The sequence below is a fragment of the Macaca mulatta genome, chromosome 3, assembly GCF_049350105.2.
Source record: "Macaca mulatta isolate MMU2019108-1 chromosome 3, T2T-MMU8v2.0, whole genome shotgun sequence".
In the NCBI taxonomy this organism is placed as follows: domain Eukaryota; kingdom Metazoa; phylum Chordata; class Mammalia; order Primates; family Cercopithecidae; genus Macaca; species Macaca mulatta.
The window spans coordinates 138035030-138043624 of record NC_133408.1 but is presented as its reverse complement, the minus strand read 5'-3'; positions in this window follow the sequence as shown (position 1 = coordinate 138043624).

The following is an 8595-nucleotide window of genomic DNA, read 5'->3' as shown; positions in this document are numbered from 1 at the left end:
CTTCAGGTTTTGGCTCAAATGTCACCATTTTTAGTGTGAACTTCAGACATGACTCTGTGATATTTTACTACCTCATTCCTGGATTGCCTATTTACCTTTCCACTTTGCTGCATTCCTCCATTGTACGTAGAGCCTTTTAACATGATATAGCTACTCTTTTTTATTTAGTTTCTCTCTTCCCATAAAATTTAGCCTTAGAAAGGAAAAGGGTAGTGTCTGTGTAGACTGCTGTATTCTAAGTAAACAAGGTTTGACAACAACTAATTTGTACCCAGTAAACTTTATTGACTGAATGAATAATAGTTGTATTGAAATTGTACATTCAATATCTGTTATCTTCCATATAATATGAACATTTCAGGGTCAAGAAAATAATTAATCGCTATCAATTAAGAGGTCGATGCAGGACATAAGGAGATAATTGATGAAGTAGTTGAAAGGCAATTCCCAAAGCTATATGTGCCTACATTAATCATTAGCTAAATGAACAGTCTTCCTTTCTATTGAGAAGTGGAGGACATAGATAATTGTTGAGGCTTTGAGGTAGGAAGTCATAGGATACCCTTGTGGTAGCTTAAGTTTTCTCTGTGAAGTCAGAGCAGAGGCCTAGTGATTGATTAGTGAAAGGTTTAAGAAAAATGGGCAAATAGCAGTTGTCATCAGTATGTGAAAAAATTACAAAGAAATAGGTATCAGGAAAGGATATTGAAAAAATAGTAATTGAAATCCTAATTACAGGCTTCAAGCTGGATAGGGAGATATATTTAAAAAGGAAAAGCCATATATGAAATAAGGAGTTTTAGAATTAATAGGGTCTTACTGTCATCAGACAACCAGTGTTTGAAATTAATAATGGGAGAAGAATGAGAGGTAAAGTCCTAAATGTGTATGAATTTGTGGTTTCACTCATGGAGTGATTCCTGTTGATGCTACACAGCCACTGGAGAAGGCTGTGACTGGAAAAAGATGAGCTTTTTGGGGGTGAGAAATATTTTGATAGTCACTCAATGACATTTATTTAATGTATACCATACTAGGCATGGGAAATTTTACATATACAAATTTTTTCTACAGAAGAACTTTATATTTAGTGAGTGATAGAAAGTGCATAAAGATGCAGTGAAACAACTTGTAAGAGAAGAAAAGTAGAAATTGCTCTGAATATAACCAGTTCAGCAAAAGCAGGGCAAAGGATAGATAGTCTCAAAAACTTCCAGTATAACCAATCTTGCCAAAGCAGATTAACCCATGACAAATAATTTTGATAGAAGTGAAAATAGATGAACTTACAATTTTAAAATTAGAGACTATGCAACACTTGATTGAAGTTAGGTATGAAACAATATTAGGTATCTTATTTATTTGCTATTCATAATACAACATATAAATTCTGTGAAATAAATAGGAAGACCATGTTGGCATTAGTTAAAATCCTCTTCTTAAAAGCATTACTCCGAGGTACCTGAATTTTCAACAACTCTGTGAATAGATTTTGAATATATCTCTGAATAACTAAAATGTCATTTTCAATATGAATATATTTGAAAATTAGAATCTGTCATCACTAAATTGAGCATTGGACAACTGACATAAAACCAATTCTGTGATTTTAATTTATCTTTTTTTTCCAGAAGGTGCAACACATTGTCTAAAATGGTTTGGTAGTGCTTCCTAAAGGTTTATATTGTTACATGGAAGATTGTGCCAAATGGAGGGATCATTTATTGAAATGTAATAGGAATTCAACTGCAGGATACAAAATCAACATACAGCAATCAGTAGCATGTCTAAACACTAATAATGAACGATCCAGAAAAAAATTAAGGCAAACAATGCCATTTACAATATGTCTTAATCTATTTTGCACTTATAAAAAAGCATACCTGGCTGAGTGCGGCAGCTCATGCCTGTAATCCCAGCAATTTGGGAGGCCGAGGCAGGTGGATAACCTGAGGTCAGGAGTTTGAGATCAGCCTAGTCAACATGGTGAAACCCTGTTTCTACTAAAAATACAAAAAATCAGCTGGGTGTGGTGGCATGCACCTGTAATCCCAGCTACTCGGGAGGCAGTAAGCTCCCTGACGCCTCCCCAGCCATGTGGAACTGTGAGCCAATGAAACTTCTGCTGTTTGTAAACTACCCAATCTTAGGTAGTATCTTGATAGCAGCATGAAAACGGACTAACACAATATACAATAGAATACTATTCAGCTTTAAAACTGAAGGAAATACCATTATTTGTGACAACATGGATGAACCTGGAGGACGTTAGGCTAAGCGAAATAAGTCACGCACAAAAATAGAGCATGATTTCACTTACATGTGGAATTAAAATAGTTGAGCGCATAGAAGCAGAGTAGAGTGGTGGTTACTAGGGGCTGGCAGGTTCGGTGGGGTGGGATTGGGGAAATATTGGTCTGGGGATATAAAATTTCAGTTAAACAGGAGGAATAAACAAGCACTCTATTGTGTAACAGGGTAACTGTAGTTAATAACAGTGTACTATACACTTGAAAATTCCTAAGACAGTAGATTTGAAATCTCACCACAAAAAATGATAAGTATGTGATGTAATAAATATATTAATTAGTTCAATTTAGCTATTCCACAGTGTATGTGTATATCAAAATATCAGGTTGTACATCATAAATATATACAATTTGTGTCTGTCAATAAAATAAATTAATATATAGGGATCTATAAATATTTATAGAAACTTGGCTTTTTATTTCTAAAATATAGATGTTCATGATATTATAATAGAGACAGTTGCTAATAAGATAACTCTAGTAGCAATTTGTATTCAAGACAGGAAAGCTTACAGTGGTAACTAGCAAAGTCTTACTTTATTCTCATTCCAAGTTATGCTCTGCCAGCTTTCTTTTGCACCAGTTGCTGTACAACATTGTCAACCACATGCTCTTCAAGTTGCAATATGTCTTTAGGCCAAAGAGTACTAGAGCTGATGTGATATCTGTAAAACTCCAAATTTAGCAATTATATATATATATCCGATTTCTGGGACTTGCAGAAGAAAAGTAAACTTCCCAGATTTATCAATGACAAAAGTAATTATTGATCAAATATGTTTCATTATATCATAAGTTTTAAATTATTGAAATAACTTACGGGAATTGGCCAATTGTGGTATGACATTAAAGGGAGATGTGAGGTGAGGTTCTTTCCTATGGTTTGTCATGAGTTGTTACATGGGGGAAAATAATGTGCAGTCAGATCCCACTTACATATAGTAGTGAGGAGGGTGATACAGATAGTGTTTAGATATTTCAACTGGTTCAACCTCATACAAGCTTTTTCCTAAGCCAGAGTTGTTAAGAAGCAAGACTAAAGGTAGAAAGCTACAGGTATGTGAAATGCTGCCTTTCACTTATCTAAGCCTTTAAATTCTCCATTGTGTATTGGTCAAACAGCCGTAAAAATATTCCATATGACAAGAATATTAAAGGAGATCAACTTTAAAGAAGTTAAAAATGTTAAATTATATTCAAACTAGATCTTTATAGTAAAACATTTAGGTTGTGTGTGTAAAGTACAATTTAAATGCAAAAATCTAATTGGGTCTAAATGAGTTTTCTCTAACAGCATAAACTAAAAATACATTGTAACACAGAGTCCAGGTGACATTCATGCATGTTTCTTCATGTAAATCATGATAGTCTTGGGCTAAAGTCCAACCCTGGAAAAAGGTATGTGTACATTTACAATGAAATCTGCCATGGAAGTCAAGGAAAGAAGCAGTAACAGCAGCTGAGCTGTTTTTCAAATTAAAGACTAGGCTTTTAACCTGTTTTCCAATACAAGGAAAAGATATTTTGTGTATGTGCCATATCAGCAAGACTCAAACTAACAGAATGAAACAACAAAGTAAACTCATTCAGGTCTGATCCAGTCAAAACAAGACTGAGTAAAGTATTTCATGTTAAGTTTGGAAAATATTACCACCAAACTGGATAGATTCCTAAAACCTGGGGCCATCTTCTCATCTGGCACAGTTGTCAGAAAACTGTTCCAAGTGTAGCACTCAGTCCCACTGGCCTACAAACTTTTCAGAAAACCACACTTTCTAAGTAGGTTCTCATGAAAGAGAGAAGAACCAGAATTTTTGTCAATATTTTTGCCATCCAGACAACTTCATGTTTTTATTTGGTGTTAAACCTCCTTCTCTCTACCTGCCTGTTTGCTTCTTTCTGTCTTTTTTTCAGCTCCACAAAATTATTCAAACACTTTGTACACCAGAAACTGTTTTAATCTCAATACTTTAAAAGAATGTCTTTGTGAAAATATGGTCAGACATTCTAGTTTTACTGAATACATAAAAACTTCTTTTTAGAAAGCTCTTGTTGATTCTACTTGCATTTATTTATAACTATAGTGTTGCCATATATCCAACTTTATTTATCCAACGCTTTTATTTATTCTTTTATCCTTTTAACAAAAGGACAAATGGCATAGACAATGTTAAGAAAATATTAAAAATAAAAAATTATATCACCAACTAAATCTTTACTGCAGGTGATCATAAGTTGGTTAGATTGGACCTTCATAGTGAAACGCATGAACTTTGGTTTAAGCAATATCCAAAACCAGAAATTTGTCGCGTGGACTACTAAATTCCGTTTTCTTTTGTTCTAAACAATTAAACATTCTAAAATCTTGGGAAAAGAAAAGGATCAATGGTGCAAACATTTTAGAGCTGACAGTTGTGTGCCATATGCCATGATTCTATTACAAATGGAACAGTATTCAGATTTAAAATCAGTCTAAACACAGCGTGTGTGTGTGTGTGTGTGTGTGTGTGTGTGTATTTTACAGAACCGTTTAAATATTAACCACCTGTGAGTATTAGGGGAAAAAATAGAAATTAAAAGCGAATATATTTGTTTCCTGAATCCTCCCACCAAACTACTTTTTTAATTAACTGTATTTCCTGCCTTAGTGAGGATCTTCCTATTTATCAAAGATAAAATATCAAATATCATTTAGACTCCTTCTCTACCTCACCCCCCAATATTCAACAGTTTTCTATTTTATTTTGATTTTACTTCCTATTGTCTCTCAGTGCATCCTCACTATTGGTTTCTGACCTCAATGTCTCTTTCCATAAATACTCCTCCAGGGCTTCAGCAGTGCATATTGTAATCCATGAGTGTGATGCCCTTATAAGCTATACAGGCACAACCCACGCAAACACACACAATGACCGTAATCATGACAGTCATTTCTGGTGCCTTTACTCTGGTCTTAACCATCCCCCAACAATCCTTTAATCCTTCACTAGAGTTTATTCTTTTAAGTGAAAATCTGGATTCTTATCTCCCCTAGTATATATCTCTTAGTGAATTTTTATACAAGACAATCATCACTGTTACCTATTCATTATCCCATCCCATCCACTGAAGGTATTTTATGCTATGGCCTTAACAAATTACTCTGAGTCCTTTAAATAGATTACAAAGTTTCTTGACTCTTTTTGTACATGTTATTCTGCCCAAAGTGCACATTTCACTATTGTCCACCAATGAATACTAAGTTTTCACCCTCATTTAAGCCTTTAATCTCAGGATCTCACAATAAATACAATCACGCTTTCCTATATGCCGAATTTTCTGCTTGAGCATAAGTTTAATACCCTAACTATACTATATTTTTATATATATATATTATATATATATATTTAATTCAGCCACCTCTCTCACTAGAAAGTGAGTTTATTGAAATCAGGGTAAGTATATTTTATGTTTGGATGAATTCCACATCACAATACTTCACATGTAGTTACCTAGTCACCAATTCTTATTGAAATTAATTGTACATACAATAAAACTTTAATATAAAATGTTTCTCTTGAAGGGAGATTTTTTTTTTGTAAAACTATCCTTCTGAGCTTTGTGATTACTCATAATGTCTGTTGCAAGATTAAGGGAAATGTATTTGAATGCAAATGAACTTATACTGTCATACCATAAGCAGGATAATCAATTTCTTGCTTCTGAAATCACTCCCCCTACCTGCCTATTAAAATCAGAACACACAGATCTGTATCTGTTTGTACAAAAAGGTGCCAAAAGACTACTGTTGTGCTGCAACATGATTATGTGCCCCCAAAACCTGGGTATTTATAGTATAGTATCCAGTATTTTCAAGCCAAGCCATACTGGAGCCTGAAGCTAAAGGAAAATTAGTAATACTGATGCTCCCTTTATTTAAACTTTTAAGACTTTATCATGGCATTAATTTTGAATTTTAAAAATATTATCTTTTTTTTGACCCCCTTAAATTTTGCTTCCAAGTTGAATGCCTCACTGGAACTCAGGTGAATGCTCACCCTAGTCCTAGATTAGGTACTCATCTGAAATACTGTTAGTTTTTTTGTTGTTTTTTGTTTGTTTGTTTATTTATTTTTGACAGAGCCTCACTCTGTCCCCCAGGCTGGAGTGCAATGGTGCAATCGTAGCTCACTGTATTCTTAAACTCCTGGGCTCAAGTGATCCTTCCACTTCAGCCTCCTGAGTGGCTGAGACCACAGGTGCACGCCACTGTGCCCAGTTGCAGCTTAAATGCCATTTTCCCTATATATCTTGTGTAACATTGAGGGTTTGCCTATTTAAAGTTTAAACTAGAGTGTTTATGTTTTAATTTTGCAAGTTTAACCAAAAAGTTTGTAATTTAAAAAATTTTCCTTGCTATGAACTGCTATATCCCACCAAAGCCAAAAGGAAATGAGATGTTTAGTGACAAAGTGGACAGTTTAGATTAATGCTGGCATCTCATATTTCACTTGATTTTTGTGTACTCTTTCTATTCATGTGAAAGCCTTTAGCAAAGCCACTAAAGAATCTTAATATCTTTGTCAGTTTTGATTATTAAATAAATGTTTATAAGGTATGCATTGGAAAGCATGACACGGGCATCTTAGGGGGACGTGGTGGCTTATATGCACAAAGTGTCTGGATTTGCTGCTTGTATGCTGAGGGACTTCCAGTTAGGAAAATGTTTATTTCTCTGAGGCACAATTTGAGAATACATGCAGTGGAAAAACATTGTAGAAAACTTAGATTTCATTTATTTCTGGTATGAGTTGAATTGTTGACTTACCAAGAGTCAGTAATATTTAAAGGAGTTTTTATGCTTTGACTAGAAGTTATTTGGGGGAAGGAAAGCTCAAGTGATCATATGTCCCTGTGAGAAGATATTCATCCTTATCAAATTGCCTTGTGCTGTTTTCTCTGCTTGGCATTCCTGCCAAAGATTGGACTGGCATTAAAAGGCAATTATTTCTCAATCTTAGAATCCTGTAAGATCTCCAGAGCCACATTGCAAAGAGAAATACAAACCTTCTACCAGCACCGTGCTTACTGGGATTATTTCACAGTGCAGACTGGGCTATGTTGTAGTCTGCAGGATTCCTGGGTCTTTGGCAAGAGGAGAGTTTCCAGTATTTTCAAGAGTAATTAGTACAAGTGAAAAAACCTTCATCTCTATCTCTACACTTTAAGATCTTTTTTCAAAATTCCTTTGAAAACATTGTCTCAGAAATGCAGTTTTAAAAAATATGTGCTGCTAAAATTATTTATCTAAGACTTAAAAGCGAAGTAACTGCACTGATAAAGCAAAATATTTCACTTGCCTGTTTATTATATACTCTATATTTTTCATTCATATAATCAGAGCTTCAAAAGTGAAGAATTTCTTAGAAATCATCCAGCTAAGTATCCTCATTTTGTAGAAGAGGAAACTAAAGCGTTAAAAAGCTAAAGACTTCCTCAGTGACTCCTATTTACATATTGACAGAACCTGGAACTAAGATTGGAATTTAGATCTCCTATCTATAAATGCAAAGTGTGTTGACTGAATTTCCAAAACCATTGAGTGGAAATTTCATTACAACCTCACCAAAGATAGAATGCTTACAAAGAGGGTATCCTAATTAAGAAAGGTTTCTTCTCTCACCTATAGGACAGCCATTAAAAATGGTAAGTGCTATGGACGGTTTTTATACCCCCAAAATTAAAATGTTGAAACCCTAATCTCCAATATAATGATATTTTGAAGCGAGACCTTTGACAAGTAATTAGAGTCAGATAGGGCATAAAAGTAGATTTCCCATGATGGGATTAGTATCTTTATATGAAGATGAAGGGACCAAAGCTTTTTCTCTCCACTATGTGAGAATGCAGTGAGAAAGTAGTCATCTGTGAACAAAGAGGAGAGCCGTCACCAAGCCCCCAACCATGCTGGCACTCTGATCTCAGACTTCTGGCCTCCAGAACTGTGAGAAATAGATGTTTGTTGTCTAAGCCATTCAGTCTATGCTATTCTGTTTTAGCAGCTCATTGCTCTACTCCATGTGAAATAAGGAGAATGAGGAATTTAAATCTAGGAGGGAATATGACTCTGGCTCACTCATACAAGGTTACACCACCTACATGGAGGGTAAAGATATTTCTCTCACTGTTGTCATTACATTTCTGCTTCCTATCTCCTCTAAGTAATTCTTCTGTATGATACACATGCCCCTATGCACTCACATGTGTGTGCATTAGCACCTGTGCATGTGTGCAAACACCTATACAT